Source organism: Cornus florida, unplaced genomic scaffold (genome assembly GCF_030987335.1).
Source record: "Cornus florida cultivar Cherokee Brave unplaced genomic scaffold, ASM3098733v1 CherokeeBrave_3.0.0_Hap2_Chr09, whole genome shotgun sequence".
NCBI lineage: Eukaryota > Viridiplantae > Streptophyta > Magnoliopsida > Cornales > Cornaceae > Cornus > Cornus florida.
The window spans coordinates 25,439,954-25,459,983 of NW_026775579.1; positions in this window are offsets into that span (position 1 = coordinate 25,439,954).

Consider the following 20,030-nt stretch of genomic DNA (forward strand, 5'->3'; position numbering starts at 1 on the left):
AAGATCAATATGGTTATTCCGGGCATTAACCTGCTGGGAAGACCACCCTAGTGCGCACTATCTCAATTGGGGAGAACTCATACCTCCCGCACTAAAGCCAAACTTTAGCCATGTCACTTGTAACACAATGTCCAAAGAGAATCCAAAATATATTAAGTTCAAAACTTATATATCATAATTTAAGGCATATAAACCACCTTCCATGCACAAGTAGGTTGAAATCACACAATCCATGCCTTAGAGTTTCAATTCTAAAATGACATACATAATGTCAATTACAAAGTGTGCAATTAACTACACATGGTATCAATATATTCTATAAAGAAAACATATTCTCATGAATATAAATATAACAACAAAGTTGTCCAATGTTTAAAACACAATCAAGTGAATACATAACAAGTTCAAGTCCATGATTTGAATATAAAAACAACTTTTAAAATACCAATAGATCCATGGAGCCATTAGATAGAATTTAATTAAACAAGGTGATTAAATTCTCTAGATTTCAAATAACCTCAAATTAATATATGTTAAGCAATATATCATGGTCTTTACATATATCAAATCAAAAGTGCAAGATAAACAAGATATCATCAAATATAATTTAATTAATTTAAATCAATTAAATCTCTAGATTTCAAAAGTTGTCCAAATGATCTTAAATTAATTTATATCAAGCACTAAGTCATGGTCATACCATATATCTAGTCTAAGATGGATTACAAGCAAAACACAATTTACTAGAATTTAAACCAAATTAAATCCATTTAATCTCTAGATTTGAAAACTCATCTAAATCAACCCAAATTAATATATATCAAAGATCAACTCATAGTCATGCCATTTACCAAGTCTAAAATGAGTTATAAGCAAACTACCATTAATCATAATTTCTTAAATTAATACACTACATGCATACAAGTTGTATGAGCATCAAAAACATGCAAGACAACAAACATATAACCCTATAACATTCCCTACCTCACTAGAGAAGTGTCTCTCTAGAATCCAAGGCAAAATCAACACAAAATGGCAAACCCTTCTAGGGATACGAAGAGGAAGATGAGGGGAACAAAATGTATTCCCAAGTTCAAGCTTGGAAATCAATGGAAGGCTCTCAAAAATTAAGGTCAAAGCTTAAGGCTATAGGCTCCATCCATGGAGGCTAGGGTTTTCTTTACAAAAGAGGGAGGAAATGAAAAATGATGAAGATGAAATGTGAGTGGAGGGGATAGAGATCCTCCACTCACTATGTGCTCTTACACTACCTCTCACACACACACTAATGCAAGATCAAATTATGAGCCTACACTTGTCACAAATCCAAGGCTCCACCCTAGGCTAAATCTCAAGCCTACACATGTCAACCATCCAAGCCAATAAGTGCACCAATCCTAGGCCAACAAGTGGTTAAATCTCTACCCTCCACATGTCCTCATCCAAGGCCTCAAAGTGTTTCCACACACATGTCAACAAGTGGACCAACGAGAGTGCGACACTTGTCACACTTTTCGGAAATTGTAAAAAAATCCTTTTTGAAAATATCTTCTAAATTAAATTACAAAATGGTCCCTAAGATGAAAAATAATTACTTGACAGTAATTATACAAAAACCCCTAAAGTTTAGAAAATTATAAAAAATTCATGCATCTATACCATTTACAAAAAAAGTAAGCACTTAGCATGCTTTTCTACAAAAGTGAAAATACACATAGTATGGGATTTAAATATCGTGGATGCATGCAAAACCGGAATCAAATCTGAACACGAAAAGTGAGGTTATGCCAACAAAGTGATAATCGAGAAAAAGACGAAAGTGAATAGTGTCACAAAAGTGAAAATGTGAAAATGACTCGGTCCTCAAAGGAAGTCGTCAATCCACCGAAAAGAGTCTCAGAAACCATTCCCGAGTACTCAAGATGACACTAAGTGATGAGAAACTGAACTCAGAAAGGGAAAGATCAATGGAAAAAAAAAAAAATATCCGTGAAAATCCGAGAAAAGGAAAGGAATGAAAATGACCGGGTCATTACAACCTTCCCACCTAAAAAGGATTTCGTCCCCGGAATCCAGCCCCAACCAACAAAAGGCAAAACCAGGAAAACCACAAAGTACATCTCCGAGTCTCCCACACAACACGCTACACCAGCGACCCCAAAGCTGAAAGGAACCCCACAACCCAGTGTCATTTGCACCCACGTGCTTATGACAAGACAACCTATCAAAGGAAAAGTGACTACATGGCCACACAACAAGTCAAAGGTCACACACAGAACCCAAGGTCAAACAAAGGAACGGAAGACCACAACCGTAAGCATCCATCTTGACGAACTATCGTACGGATCCAAAACTCATGCACCAAAAAGGACTCCAAAATAATCACGTATCAAATCAAGGTACAGAACAAACACAACGTGGCAGTATGAATAGTGACCAAAACCAGCCCACGATGCACTCAAATGTGTGGTAGCAATGACAGTACCTAGTGCCCGCCCACACTTACTCATCAGTAAGGTAGCATCGACGGCAACTAGTACTCGCCCACAACACACAACTTTGTACGGTAGCATGACAGTATAAGGCACTAGTTCATAACCTGCCCCCCACTAGGTCTACCCATGAACCCTCTCGATACAAATGACGTCAATGTCAAAAATGATCATTACCAAAAACACTACGGGGACCAACATTTTGTGAGAGTTGAGATATGGTCCAAAGATATCCGGCCGGACCATCTGGCCAATCCCAAAACTCTAACAACAATGCTATAGGTACCGCTATGCTTAAGGCCCCAAATCCTCAACACAGCAAAACCAACATCTCCAATGTCTTAAAATACCCCTATTAATAACATTAATCACGAATCCAAAACCTAACAAGCAAGTCAATGCCTACAGAAATCAAAACAAACCTCACAATAAGACATTTCATCAAAAGTCCTTCATATCTCCCTGAAACAGATCAACTACAAGACTACACCATAATCAAACATTATATCCGCATCCCTATCATGGATAACTAAATCCTCCAAATACAAATCCACCAAGTGGCACACACATCAGAATGCCAACAACTAAGATCACAAAATGAATCTCTCAAAACCGTACTTGGAAACACCAAGTTAAATAAAAATTCCTCAATTTTTGATCTACAACCAATCATCAGAACTACGATTCCTCAAAGCTACACCTAGCCGTAACTAGGACGAGAAAACTTCCCAGACAAGCCATATCCAACAACGATCTTTCACAACTCTTCTAAGGGTTAACCACATCAAGGTCTCCAAACTGAAACAAGTCTCCAAAAGACATTCCCAAAAGAGCATCAAGCTCACCTTAGAATCAGATAAATCCTCAATCAAATGGACACAAGTCCCCTTAAATGGTCTCATACCAATCCACTCACACTGAGCACCACAACCCATCAGCAACCACGGCAAAACTTCCCAAGGGAAGACGCAAAAGAAAAAGAACCACCAGTCCTAAGAAGAACAACACCATGACTCCATTTTTAAAATGAAAGACAGCAAGGTCAAAGATTTCACCCCCTACATGGAGGTAAGTCGACCAAAACCAACCAAATCCTCACCAAGGACTCAAGACAACAATGGTGATCCTCACAGACCAACCAACCCCAAAGCTGTGCATAATGCAACAAAAAGAAGAGACTCACTCCTTATGAAGTCCCTAACATGAACCAACACAAAACCCTTATGGAAACCCGCATACACACTACGTGTGACCGAGGGAAACGAATGGGGAAAACCAAACCTGGAAGTTATGCATATGATAAGGAAATGCAACTACCAAGAAACAAATCTACTTATATAGATAAAAATCAAAGCCTTAATGACCAATCATATATCATGCTAAATATGCAACACAGTCATGCATAAATAATTCTACTCTAGCATACATCACATGTCATGTTCTTTACATAGGAATTAAAATCATGTTTAAACAAACAGCATACCACATATAGCACATAAGCACATAAACATGTTATCAAACCAAAACATGTCATCATGAAGCAAATAAACACATAGAGCACAGCAACACAAGCATGATATGCACCCAAGACCCGTCGTCCTAAAGCACATCCTTTATGCAATTTCAACAACACAAGAGCATGTTACATATAGCAACAAGATATAACATGCTTACACAAAGCAACTAGTTAGAAACATGCTTACACAAAGAAACCAGATAGAAACATGCTTACACAAAGCAACTAGATATAGATTCTTAAAGTTATCAACTTGAAATCTAAATGCTAAATCAACTAAATATAGCAATTTAGTATGGATGTACTTAACAACATCAAATCACCAATAGCCAAAACCACAGTCACAATATAAACATGATTGATAACTTGGAATTGAATGCGAAAACAAATAGTGGAATACTTGGACATCAGTCGGATAAGACCGATGCAGGGCTAATTTGGAGCTACTAACCCCCAGGTAGCCTACCCAACGCGCGAACTTTTCTGGGCTAATTTGGAGCTACTAACCCCCAGGCAACCTACCCAACGCACGAACTTTTGACTTAGAGGACTCTTGTACCCATACTAGAGCCAAACCCTTGCCATCATGCAATGTCCCAAGTGATTCCAAAATAAATAGATAAGTTTACAACTTATATACGTATTGAATAGTACACGAAACTACCTTCATGCACAAGTAGGCTGAAACCACACAACACATGCTCTAAATCCACAACTACTATAGGATGACAATGTCGAATCTTCAGAGCGCGATTCGTTACGCGCTATAATAACATCATATATCAAATCTTCAGAGCGCGATTCGTTACGCGCTATAACAATATAATCAAATATTGAAACATAACTCATAAATCCATTAAAAGTCAAAAGTCATGCTTTAAACATATTATCAATGTCAAATACATGAGTTAATCAATAATACAATAGAAACGGAATTTGATCAATAAACTAGTTAAATTCCCTAGGTTTTAAATCTCAATCAAATGGCCTCCAATTAATACATGCTAAACAATATAACATGATCATTACATACACCACATCAAAACTCGATTAAACCATAAGAACAATAAAGTGGAATTTAATTAAATCCTGATAATCAAATCCCTAACTTCTAAAACAACATCAAATGGTTCCAAATTAACATATGCTAGAACAAATGTCATAGTTATCACAAATATCAAGTTAAACACTTAATTAGGCCAATGGAACCCTTAATTAGATTTTAATTAATCATTTTAATTAAAATCTCTAGATTTTCATACTTGTCCAAATGCTCTCAAATTAAAGTATGTTAAACAACATGCCAAGACATAATTTAAAAGCGTATCACAAGTCAATTTCATGCAAGGTATGGCCATGGGATTTAATCTTTCACAAAAGATAAATATTAAATAAAATATACAATTTTTATTCAATCAATACCAATTTAATATATGTTAACAAACATATTAAAACATGACTTTCTAGCATGCCACAATTCAAATCAAAGTTATATATCATCATGAATTTTAAATCTTATACAAAGAAATAAAAATTACTAACTTTCTAAATTTGATACAAGGCATACATATAAGTTGTATAATCATGAGAAACACTCAATACAATACATATAAAATCCTAAAACATTTCCTACCTCAATTTGAGATGAAAATCTCAAAAGCCATCAAAATGGAACGGCTCCGAATCCGACGAAACTACTAGGTTTTGTCGGGGACAACGCCGTGAACATAACCCCCATGAAAGCCCCATCAAAATCACAACTTGACTTCAAACCCAAACTTAAAGAATGGTCAGAAATGGGTTCTAATAAGGGTGAAAGAAGCGCGTAGTCAACACGAACACTAAACGCAAAGGCCCTTCTATGTTCTGACGAAGGAATGAAGTTCAAAAGAGGAGAGAGAAGATGGCAGCCTCCCTTGGGCTGCCATGGAAGCTTTAGGTCGTGCAAGAGGGTGGGGAAGATGAAAAAATAAAATATCTCACCTCCCTTTTATAGAAATCTCAAAAAGTGCCCCGAACGGGCCCTGCCGGGTCTGAAAAAGTGAAATTTAAGCAGACGCGCTCAAATGACAAAACTATGTGAACAAAAAAGATTCAGAATGAGAAAATATGAATAACGGAAGAAACAGCGTCAAAAACTGAGTCTCGAGCAGAAAGTTATGCCCCAAACAAGTTTGGCGTTAACTAGGGCTAGAAACCCTGAAACTGGAACACAATGACCAGAAGGAATTTCCAAGAGTACACGACTCGATGAAAAGTGAAAATGAATCCCGTACGAGGATCCAGGCTCAAAACAAGGCATTTAGCAATAACTTTCATTAATTACACAATGGCCCCTCTATAAAGTAAAAACTGCACTAATGGCTCAGAATGAAAATATCTTCCAAAAAAATTTTCTTAAAAATCCCTGAAATAAAATATCTTCAAAAGATATTTACGAAAAACGCCCCAAGAAAAGAAAATAATTTCAAAGAACTTTGCATCCATGCCCCTATGGACACCGGGAGCAACCAGAGTACTTTCTTGCAAAAGTAAAGATACATATTTCGTGGAAACCACTCAAGATGGAGATACATGAAGTCAAAAACCAACTTCGAACACAAGAAATGTGGTTATGCCAACAAAGTGTCAAACGGGGAAAAGACAAAAGAGGGAAAAGGATGAAAAGTGAATAGTGAATAGTGTCGAAAAAACGAAAAATGTGGAAACGACTCGGTCCTCAAAGGAAGTTGTCAATCCACAGAAAAGAGTTTCGAAAATCACTCCAGAGCACTCGAGATGACACTAATCGAAGAAGAACTGAACTCAGAAGGGAAAGACAACGGAAAAAAATATATATATATATCCGTGAAAATCCGGGTCATTACAGATTCCATATATGTAACGTGTACATAAGTACACCTTTTTCATTGTATTTGACATGTATGAGATGAGGCTGGAGGCCAATGACAATTATTTTGCATCCTGTATAACTTTTGACTTCATGAAACATTACGAAAATATTGAAAAGTGGTAAGTGATTGTTTCACCATGTTTGCATCGGGTGTGGGAATTCCATTTTTATTCTTTCATAGGGTCTTATTAATCATGTATGAAGTATGGCCAATGGTCAAATGGTAATTTGAAATCATTCGTTAATTTTGGTTTTCAAATTTTCCATTTCTAGTTCATTTTCGCCTTTTTGGCTGTCGAGGGGATGAATTTTGCATCGGTGGTATTTTTAAGCCGTGGACCATTGTAGCACGTCCTAATAGGTAAGTTACATTTGTGTGCATGATAGTTTTCAAGAAAAACCTCTCCCTTGGTGATTTGAGCCTCTTATAGACTTATTTTACATTTTTTTTTTTTTTTTTTACATAATCTGGTCTAAGGGCATTTTCGGATTTTCCTTCAAGAATTAAATTCCGTCCTTGACTTAGTCACGTAGAAAATGTGATTTTAGGGAGGGTTTCTTCTTCGTGTTTTTCCATAAAATGTCATCTTTGTGCTGGAAATCCCTCGTGAAGTTCAGCTTTTTCATTTTAGCTGGTTTTTGACCCTCTTGATCTGATTTTATGGGAGGCATTCTATGCATTTCACAGCATGTTTTTTTCATTTTCTTCTACACTGTCGAGTATAAAATTCATTTGGAGGGGGGGGGGGGGGTTCTTTTTCGTGGTTTTCCAGAAAATGTCATGTTGGCCCTCAAAAACCCATTTTTCCCGAAAAACCCCTATTGTCAACTTTTTGCTGAACTGAAGAACAAGTGTATGGGTGGTGGATCTCATAACTGGTTACGTGTACTTGGGCAGAATATGGTCACCTCTATTTTTGACTCCTAACCGGTTAGATGGTCTTGGGTTAACTTTTTTTGACCTTTTTACCCCTTTTTTGTTCCGTTAGCCATGTCTTCTTCATCCGAACTCCGAATCAAGTGATTCTTGAGTCTAAGTTTATTAATTTTTCATTTTCATTCCAATGGTGTGCTCAGTAGCACACACTTTTATTTTAGAAATGACCATTTTGTCCCTAGGTTCATTCTTGTCCGTTTTTGAAACGTCACTTCCGCATTTGTTTTCTTTGGGTTCCGTGACCTCATTGAGGGTCACATTTGTATCTTAGAGACGTGTTGTATCTCTAAAGACTGTTGTTTTATCTTTTGCTTCCGCATTCCGGATTCGTTATCGGATCTACATTCAGTTCATCACAGGATGCACTAGCTTAAAAACCAAGGCCGTCACATCATCCATCCGGAGATGCTTGAAAAACAAAGCAACCAATCAGGGATAGACTATAGTGTCTACCAGACTTATAATAGGATCGATGCCCCTGCGGGTGAGCTCATCATAAGACCACTGCATCTGCGCCAACCCAGCAAATAAATCTCGGTCAAATCTGAACTCTAGCTCTAATTTCCTGCTGGAGAAAGAGAGAAAGGGCACTGCTTTGATAATGGGACCCTGTGCCTTCATGAAAGATAGTTCAGAAGAGGCAGAGGCAGATGCAGTAGCCTAAGATGAAGATAACTCCTCAGGAGATGGAGGAGGCTGTGTAGTTCTGGCTACGCGCTTTCGGGCAAAAGCCTTTTGCTTACACTATATTTGCAAAAGCAACAAGTATAAATCAATTCACAGGTATAAAATGAGTTAAGCATCTGATAAGAAAACTGTTACGGCCCAAGTTTTGTAAACCCGGTGCGTTAGTGACGACCAAAAGATGACACCATAATGGATCTGAAATGCGGAAGCGAAAGGTGAAACAACGGTCTTTAGAGATACAATGCGTCTCTAAAACACCAATGTGACCCTCAATGAGGTCATGGAACCCAAAGGAAAACAAATGCAGAAGTGTCGTTTCAAAAATGGACAAAAAAGTACCTAGGGGCAAAATGGTCATTTTGTAAGAAAGTGGATTCAAGTGCTATCGAGTACACCACTAGGAAGACAATGAAAAACTAATCATGATGGACTCAAGAATTTTATTATTCGGATTCCGGACGAAGGAGAAACGACAAAACAAAGAAAAATGAGCAATAAAGCTAAAAGGGGTAAACTGGTAATTATCCAGAAATATTTGGATACAACTGAGAACACCGTTGGATAGATAATGAAAAATTAATCAATTTTTAAAAAAAAATTCACTTGATTTGGAGTCCGGATGAGGGAGAAAGGTCAAAAACAAAATCGACGTCGCGGCGGCCCGACGAAGGCCGTGACAGCTACAGTGCCGTCAACCAACTACTGCTGCAACTGAGAGTAAAAACGGACATCTAAACAGACTTTTCTGGAAAAACTCAAAGAAGAAACCCCCCTCAAAATTGAGTTTTCTACGTGACTCTTGAGGAAAAATGAAAAAAACGCATTGTAAAATACCTGAAATGCCGTAGGAATAGAATAAGGTAAAACTCCCAAAAAATGCTACTTAGAGTTTTTGTTTCATCAAGGATGGTGTTGTTTGCCAAAGTGAGTATGTAAGTGCATGTAATATGATAAAATAGATGTACCAACATGGCCTAAAGCCTCTTTACATTCCATTAACAAGTTTTAGCATACAAATCCTCTATAGTTGATAAAAATACATTTTCAAGCAAAATATGGCACCAATTAAATACAAGTGCAAATATGAACTTGCTTGGCCCTTGGCTTCATGTCCTACATGTCAAATGCATTAAAAGGAGGGTACTTATGAACAATTTACATACGTAGAATCAAAGAATACAAGTTTGATACATAAAGCTACCAAACGATCCAAGGCAACGAAATCTTCAAGTCTTGAGTCCTGTACCTGAAATATACCCCAGTAACGTAGGGGTGAGTAACATAAAGCTGCTCGTAGGAGATGAGCATTCATCGACCTAGCGTTTTATAGTTTTATCATCTTAGGGTGAAACATGTTAAAGGAGCTCATGCCACCTAACGTCTATGTCAAGTGAGACTCAAGGATCATCTTAAGCTACCTAGATCATTTATAGCATAGTCACATTGTTCATGCAATTCAAAGAACATGGAAACATGTTATACAAAGCAACTAGATATAGATTCTCAAAGTCTTCAACTTGAAATCCAAAATACGAAAACAATAAGAGTGGGTCATGCCACCTAACGTCAATGTTCAAAATGAATCTATAGGATCATTCCTAAACTACATTTGAACATCAAAATACAATTTATGATATCAATGCAATTTAACTGACAATGGAACTTCCAATACAACGCACAAAGCATACTTTCACAAAGTTACATCTTAAGCTCAAAATAGGAAATCAAATAAGGAACCACAAGTTACGATATCATGTAGTTATCAACTTGAATTAAAATACGAAATCAAACAAAGTGGATACTCGGACGTCACGCCGGATCAGACCGACAACATAGTTACTTTACGGTTACTAGCCCATGGGTAACCTCCCTATGTACGCACTAGACTATATAGAGGGACAATCCCCCATACTAGAACCAAGTCCTAGCCGTAGCTAAACAACAACATCCCCAAGTTTCCAAAATCAACAAATTGTACAACAACGTATATATATATCAACATGTATATACAAGATATCAACTATTTACCAAGCACAATCCAACTTTGGAAACTTATACAATATATGCTCAAAGTCTACAACTACTATGGCATGAAATATGTCAAATACAAAGTGTGCAATTCCTTACACATACCAACAATATATTCAATAAGGAAAAACATATTCTCATGAATATAAAAGTAACAACTATGTTATCTAAGGCTCAAAAGTAATCAAGTAAACAAACACCAAATCCAAATTCATGATTTAAATATAAAAACAACTTCCATAATGCAATTAAATCCATGGAGTAATAAAATAAAATTTAATTAAACATAAATAGTTAAATTCTCTAAATCCCAAGTTAATCCCAAATAACCTCAATTTAAAATACTTTGAAGCACATGTCATGGTCATCACATATATAACATTAAATGACAATTTAAGTGATTAAAGCACTTAAAACAAAATTAATCAAGCTAATTAATTAATTTCCTCTAGATTTTTAAACAATTCCAAATGCCCTCAATTTAATCTATGTTAGAGAACATGCCAAGGCTTATTTAAATACCACATTACAACTTTTTCATGCTTGATACAACCATGTGAATTAAACTTTCACTAAAGATAAATATTAAATAAAAGTTGTAATTCTTAATCGAATGATCCAAATTTAATATATGTTAACCAACATATCCAAAAATAATTTCGTAGCATGTTACAATTCAATTCCAAGCCATACATATCCTTCAGCATTAAATCCTTTACAAAGAAATTAATTAAAATTAAATTCCAAGATTTATACAAAACTTGCATAGAAGTTGTATTAGCATATATAATCATCAATACAGCACAAATATAATCCTAAGACACCCCTACCTCAATTTGAGATGAAAATCTCAAAAGCCATCAAAACAAAACGGCTCCGAATTCGACAAAACTCTAAGGTTTTGTCGGGGACAACACGATCTATATGAATCTCCAAGAAGCCCCATGAAAATCCAAACTTGGCCTAAATCCCAAACTCAAGATTTGGTAAAAAATGGTTTCTAATAAGGGATAATGGTAGAGCACGACGAGGCGAGCAACAAATGCAAAGGCCGAAGGATTTTCACTTAGGAAAAGTAGGTTAAAGGAGGAGAGAGAAGATGGCAGCTCCATGGGAATCCATGGCTGCCTTTAGTCGTGCAAGGAGAGGAGGAAGAAGAAGAAAATCTAATTTTTCTTCTTTAAGGCACCTATTTATAGTAAATCACAAAAAGTGCCCCGAAAGGGCCCCGCCAGGTTCGGAAAAGTGGAATTTCAGCAAATGCGCTCAAACGGCAAAACTCCATGAACAAAAAAGATTCAAAATGAGAAAATATGAACAACGGAAGAAGCAATGTCAAAAACCGAGTCCCGAGCTGAAAGTTATGCCCTGAACAAGTTCGGCGGCAACCGGGTCCAAAAACTCTAAAACTGGAAAAAAATGACCAGAACGGAATTCTATGAATTTACAAGTCAACAAAAAGTGAAAATGAATCCTGTACGAGGATTCAGGCTCCAGACGAAACATTTTGCAATAACTTTCGTTAATTGCACAATGGCCCCTACAAAAAGGGTTAACTGCGAAACTGCCCCAGAATGAAAATATCTTCCAAAAGATATTTTCTTAGATGCCCCTGAAATAAAATATCTTCAAAAGATATTTATAAAAAACACCACAAGAAATGAAATTAATTCCAAAGATTTATGCATCCATGCCCCTATGGGTACCGGGAGCAACCAGAGTACTTTCTTGCAAAAGTAAATATACGTATTTCGTGGAAACCACTCCCGATAAGGATACGTGAAGTCAAAAACCAACTCCGAGCACAAGAAGTGAGGTTGTGCCAAAAACTAACAAACGGAGATAAGACGAAATAGAAAAAATGACAGAATAGATGAAATAGTGTATAGTGTCTAAAAACGAAAAATGTGAAAATGACTCGGTCCTCAAAGGAAGTTGTCAATTCACATGAAAAAGTCGAAACCAATTCTGAGCACTCGAGATGACACTAACTGACGAAAAACCATCCACAGAAAAGAAAAGACAACGGAAAAAATTTATCCGCAAAATTTAAGGAAAAAAGGAAAAGGAAGAAAATGGCTGGGCCATTACAACCTTCCCATCTTAAAGGGATTTCGTCCCCGAAATCCAGCCCTAACAAAACAAAAGGAAAAACTAGGATAACTACGGAGTACATCTCCGAGTACCCCAAACAACATGCAACGAAAACAACCCCAAGGCTGAAAGGCAACGCTCAAGCCAATGACATTTGCACCCACGTGCTTACGACTGGACAACCTCTCAAAAGAAAAATGACCGCACGGCCACACGACAAGTCAAAGGTCACTCACAGAACCCAACGCCAGACAAAAGAACGGAAGACAACAACGGTAAGCATTTCTCCTGATGAACCATCATACCGATCCAAAAACAACCTAAAAAGAACTCCAAGATCATCACAAATCAAGTCAAAGTACAAAACAAGGACAACGTGGCAGTACGAATAGCGACCAGAACCCGCCCATACTTACTCATCAGTAAGGTAGCATGATAGTATAAGGCATTAATTCATAACCTGCCCCCCACTAGGTCTACCTATGAAACCTCTCGATACAAATGACATCAATGTCATGAATCATCATTACCAAAAGCACTACGGGAACCAAGCATTTTGTGAGAGTTGGGGTAGCTAATCCCAAAACTATGACAATAATGTCATAGGCACCGCTAAGCTTAAGGTCCCAAGTCCTTAATATAACAATACCAACAACTCCAACGCTTCAAAATACTCCTATTAACAACCTCAATCAAGAGTCCAAAGTCTAACAAGCAAAACATCATCTCCGAAATCCCAGATATCATCCTGAAACAGATCAACTACGAAACCACACTGAAATCAAACATTGGATCAAAATTCCTATTACGGATGACCAAATCCTCGAAATACAAGTCCACTAAGTGGTACACACATCAAGTCTTGACAACCAAAGTCACAAAACGAATCTCTTAAAACCATGCTTGGCATCACCAAGCTAAATCAAAATCCTTTAATTTCAATTCACAATCAATCACTGGAACTATAATTCCTCAAACTATGCCTAGCCATAACTAGGACGACAAAACTCTATAAACAAGCCAAATCTAACGGCGATCTTTCAAAACTTCTCCTAAGGGTCAACCACATCTAGGTCTCCAAAAAAACAAAACAAGTCTTCAAAGGACATTCTCAAAAGAGTAGCGAGTTCACCTCACGAATTAAATAAATCCTCAATGATATGGACGCAAGTCCCTGTAAAATGATCTCACACCAATCAACTCACTCTGAGCACCACAACTCCTTCAACAACCATGGCAAAACTCCCCTAGGAAAGACACGAAGGAAAGGAAACCACCAGTCCTAAGAAGGATAACACCACGACTCCACCTCTGAAATGAATGACAACAAGGTCAAAGACTTCACCCCCCACATGAAAGTAAGTCGATCAAAATCCATCAAATCCTCACTAAAGACTCAAAATAACAACGATGATCCTCACGGACCAACCAACCCCAAAACTACGTATAAGGTGACGAAGAAAAGAGACTCACTCCTTATGAAGTCCCAACCACGAACCAAGAAAGAAGAGGAATCCCATTCTCCCACTTCCCACCTTAAAGAAATGGACAGCTCAAGACTAAACAAATGTGACAACTCCTCTATAAGGAATCTCACAACAAAATTGGACACACTACGTACGACTGAGGGAAACAAAAAGGAGAATCAAACATGGAAGTCATACATATGACAAGGAATGCAACTACCAAATAAATAAATCTACTCACATAGATAAAACCAAAGGTACATGCGGCACGTCTCCACGTAAGCACAAAAGTCATGTCCACAAAAATGCAGTAACAACATGGCATCTCTAAGCATATAAAGAAGGCATGCTAAAGCCACATAACAAGAAAGCAAATGTGGATAGACCTCCACCTACTCATGCATCGTAATAACATAAATCATACTACTAACATGGTAGTAAATGAAACTGTAGAAAATAAAAGTGATGCAACAATGAACCCTATGGACATTGTGTCATAGAGTGTCTAGAGTGTCTAGGTAGAAGGAATGGTCGGCCCTAGCCATAACTGTCTCCAAAAACCAACGCAACAACAACCTTTCTCAAAACAAATGTGAGCCCTTACCACAATGGTAAGACTCTAACAATCCATCTCTAAATCTAAAGGTGACACCACAAGTGACAGTAACAATACAATGCTCTCTCTACCCAAAACATCAATCAATTGACTTGATCCCAAAAGCGTTATCACGCAAGGAGAACTTAAATGAAATGGCTACTCTAGCCATATAATCAAACAACCAAATCGATCACTACGACTGATCCCCAAAACAACCATCATCATTATCAATCAAAAGGACTACACTTGTCGGAACAAAACCCAACTCTTATTCCATCCGAACTGCACTTGTAGCTTGCCAGTACGGTAACATGATAGTGCCATGCACCCGCCCACAACGTACTCGCCCACGAAAATTGCAATCTCAGAGGAACCTTCCAAAATAACCAAGGATCCCAAAAGGTCCAAAACCTAACCATGGCCTAAAATCAACCAGTCCAGTACTACGGTTGTGCCTAATGGCTCACTCCTCTAGAGCCTAAACAAAAGGTGTCTCTCCACCTACCTCAAAACCAACTCTAGGTCAACAACAACCTAAACTACAATACAACCGTGACTACAATTATCATCAATCTCAATTCGTGCGTCAATGACCAATCCCGTGTCATGCCAAATATGCAACACAGTTATGTATATGCGAATCTAATCTAGCATACATCATATGCCATGCTCTTTATATTGGAATCAAAATAAGTTAAACAAATAGCATACCACGTATAGCACATAAGCACCTAAACATGTTATCATGAAGCATATAAGCACGTAAAACAAAGCAACAGAAATGTGATATGCACCCAAAACCCGTCATCCCAAGGTATTCAAACTTGGAAGCTCTGATACCACTTGTGACGGCCCAAGTTTTGTAAACCCGGTGTGTCAGTGATGACCAAAAGATGACCTGATAACGGATCCAAAATGCAGAAGCAAAAGGTAAAACAATGGTCTCTAGAGATACAATGCGTCTCTAAGACACCAATGTGACCCTCAATGAGGTCATGGAACCTAAAGGAAAAAAAAATGAGGAAGTGTCGTTTCAAAAACGGACAAAAAGGAACCTAGGGGCAAAATGGCCTTTTTATAAAAAAGTGGATTCAAGTGCTATCGAGCACACCACTGGGAAGACAATGAAAAACTAATCATGATGGACTCAAGAATTTTATTATTTGGATTCCGGACGAAGGAGAAACGACAAAACAAAGAAAAACGAGCAATAAAGTTAAAAGGGGTAAACTGGTAATTATCCAAAAATATCTGGGTGCAACCGAGAACACCGTTGGATTGACAATGAAAAATTAATCAATTTTAAAAAAAATTCACTTGATTTGGAGTCCGGATGAGGGAGAAAGATTAAAAACAAAATCGACGTCGCGGCGGCCCGACGAAGGCCGAGACAGCAACGATGCCGTCAACCCACTACTGCTGCAACCGAGAGTAAAAACGGGTATCTAAACGGACTTTTCTGGAAAAACTCAAAGAAGAAACCCCCCCTAAAATCAAGTTTCCTACCCCGATTGTGGACGGAAACAAAAAAAAAAAAAAAATGCATTGTAAAATGCCCAGAATACCCCCAAGAAAATCTAGTCAAGGGGGTAAAAATTTCTCCGAGCTGCTGCCCAAAGAAAGGAAATAGGGATTCTGGAGGTTTTTAAATTGCCTAAATTGAAAATGCAATCTTAAAATACACCCACAAGACCCCCGGAAGTTTTGGATCGGTCGTCACACTTTTCAAAAAAAAGTCGATGAATAGTACCATTTGCACTAAAAATCTGCAAAACTTGGCAACAAGGATTTTTCGGACAAATATGGATTTTTGAGGGCCAAGATAGCATTTTCTGGAAAAACACAAAGAAGAAACCCCCTCAAAATTCAGTTTTCTACATGACTCGTGAGGAAAAAATGAAAAAAACGCATTGCAAAATACCCGAAATGCCCCTGGAACAGAATAGGGTAAAACTCCCTAAAAATGCTACTTAGAGTTTTTGTTTCATCAAGGATGGTGTTGTTTGCCAAAGTAAGTATGCAAGTGAATGCAATATGATAAAATAGATGTACCAACATGGCCTAAAGCCTCCTTACATTCCATTAACAAGTTTTAGCATATAAATCCTCCATAGTTGATAAAAATACATTTTCAAGCAAAATATGGCACCAATTGAATACAAGTGCAAATATAAACTTGCTTGGCCCATGGCCTCATGTCCTACATGTCAAATGCATTAAAAGGAGTGTACTTATGTACACTTTACATACGTAGAATCAAAGAATACAAGTTTGATACATAAAGCTACCAAACGATCCAAGGCAATGAAATCTTCAAGTCTTGAGTCCTGTACCTGAAATATATCCCAGTAACGTAGGGGTGAGTAACATAAAGCTACTCATAGGAGATGAGCATGCATCGACCTAGCGTTTTACAGTTTTATCACCTTAGGGTGAAACATGTTAAAGGGGCTCATACCACCTATCGTCTATGTCAAGTGAGACTCAGGGATCATCCTAAGCTACCTAGATCATTTCTAGCATAGTCACATTGTTCATGCAATTCAAACAACATGGAAACATGTTATACAAAGCAACTAGATATAGATTCTCAAAGTCTTCAACTTGAATTCCAAAATACGAAAACAACAAGAGTGGGTCATGCAACCTAACATCTATGTTCAAAATGAATCTATAGGATCATTCCCAAACTACATTTGAACATCAAAATACAATTTATGATATCAATGCAATTTAATTGACAATGGAACTTCCAATACAATGCACAAAGCATGCTTTCACAAAGTTACATCTTAAGCTCAAAATAGGTAATCAAATAAGGAACCACAAGTTACGGTATCATCTACTTATCAACTTAAAATGAAATATGAAATCAAACAAAGTGGATACTCGGACGTCATGCCAGATCAGACCGACAACATAGTTACTTTAGGGTTACTAGCCCATGGGTACCCTCCCTATGTGCGCACTAGACTATATAGAGGGACAATCCCCCGTACTAGAACTAAGTCCTAGCCGTAACCAAACAACGACATCCCCAAGTTTCAAAAATCAACAAATTGTGCAACAACATGTATATATATCAACATGTATATACAAGATATCAACTATTTACCAAGCACAATCCAATTTTGGAAACTTATACAATACATGCTCAAAGTCTACGACTACAATGGCATAAAAGATGTCAAATACAAAGTGGGCAATTCCTTACACATAGCAACAAAATATTCAATAAGAAAAAACATGTTCTCATGAATATAAAAGTAACAACTATGTTATCCAATGCTCAAAAGTAATCAAGTAAACATACACCAAATCTAAATTCATGATTTAAATATAAAAACAACTTCCAAAAAGCAATTAAATCCATGGAGTAATAAAATAGAATTTAATTAAATATAAATAGTTAAATTCTCTAAATCCCAAGTTAATCCCAAATAACCTCAATTTAATATATTTTGAAGGACATATCATGGTCATCACATATATAACATCAAGTGACAATTTAAGTGATTAAAGCACTTAAAACAAAATTAATCAAGCTAATTAATTAATTTTCTCTAGATTTTTAAACAATTCCAATTGCCCTCAATTTAATCTACGTTAGAGAACATGCCAAGGCTTATTTAAATACCACATTACAACTTGATTTCATACTTGATACAACCATGTGAATTAAACTTTCACTAAAGATAAATATTAAATAAAAGTTGTAATTCTTAATCAAATGAGCCAAATTTAATATATGTTAACCAACATATCCAAGCATAATTTCCTAGCATGTTACAATTCAATTCCAAGTCATGCATATCCTTGAGCATTAAATCCTTTACAAAGAAATTAATTAAAATTAAATTCCAAGATTTATACAAAACATGCATACAAGTTGTATAAGCATATATAATCATCAATACAACACAAATTTAATCTTAAGACACCCCCTACCTCAATTTGAGATGAAAATCTCAAAAGCCATCAAAACGAAACGGCTCTGAATCCGACGAAACTCCTAGGTTTTGTCGGGGACAACACGATCCTATGAATCTCCAAGAAGCCCCATGAAAATCCAAACTTGGCCTAAATCCCAAACTCAAAATTTGGTCAAAAATGGTTTCTAATAAGGGGTAATGGTAGAGAACGACAAGGTGAACAACAAATGCAAAGGCCGAAGGATTTTCACTTATGAAAAGTAGGTTAGAGGAGGAGAGAGAAGATGGAAGCCCCATGGGCATCCATGGCTGCCTTTGGTTGTACAAGGAGAGGAGGAAGAAGAAGAAAATCTGATTTTTCTTCTTTAAGGCACCTATTTATAGTAAATCACAAAAAGTGCCCCGAAAAGGCCCCGCCGTGTCCGGAAAAGTGGATTTTGAGCAAACGCACTCAAATGGCAAAACTCTGTGAATGAAAAAGATTCAAAATGAGAAAATATGAACAACGAAAGAAACAGCATCAAAAACTGAGTCCCGAGCAGAAAGTTATACCCCGCACAAGTTTTACGGCAACCGGGTCCAAAAACTCTGAAACTGGAGAAAAATGACTAGAATGGAATTCTATGATTTTACAAGTTAACAAAAAGTGAAAATGAATCCCGTACGAGGATCCAGGCTCCAAACGAAACATTTTGCAATAACTTTCGTTAATTGCACAATGGCCTCTACAAAAAGGGTTAACTGCAAAACTGCCCTAGAACGAAAATATCTTCCAAAAGATATTTTCTTAGATGCCCCTAAAATAAAATATCTTCAAAAGATATTTATGAAAAAAACCCCAAGAAATGAAATTAATTCCAAAGATTTATGCATCCATGCCCCTATGGGCACCGGGAGCAACCAGAGTACTTTCTTGCAAAAGTAACGATACGTATTTCATGGAAACCACTCACGATAAGGATACGTGAAGTCAAAAACGAACTCCGAGCACAAGAAGTGAGGTTGTGCCAAAAACTGACAAACGGAGATAAGACGAAATTGGGAAAATGACAAAATAGGGAAAAAACGAAATAACGCATAGTGTCCAAAAACGAAAAATGCGAAAATGACTCGGTCCTCAAAGGAAGTTATCAATTCACATGAAAGAGTCTCAGAAACCAATTCTGAGCACTCGAGATGACACTAAGCAACGAAAAACCATCCACAAAAAAGAAAAGACAACGAAAAAAATTTATCTGCAAAATTTGAGGAAAAAAGGAAAAGGAAGAAAATGACTAGGTCATTACAAAAACACGAAGCATGCCTAAATCAAGTAGAAATAGATAATAGACATATAGGATCATGCTTGTGTAAGAAGTGATCCAGAAAGCTTTAAGAATATCATTCA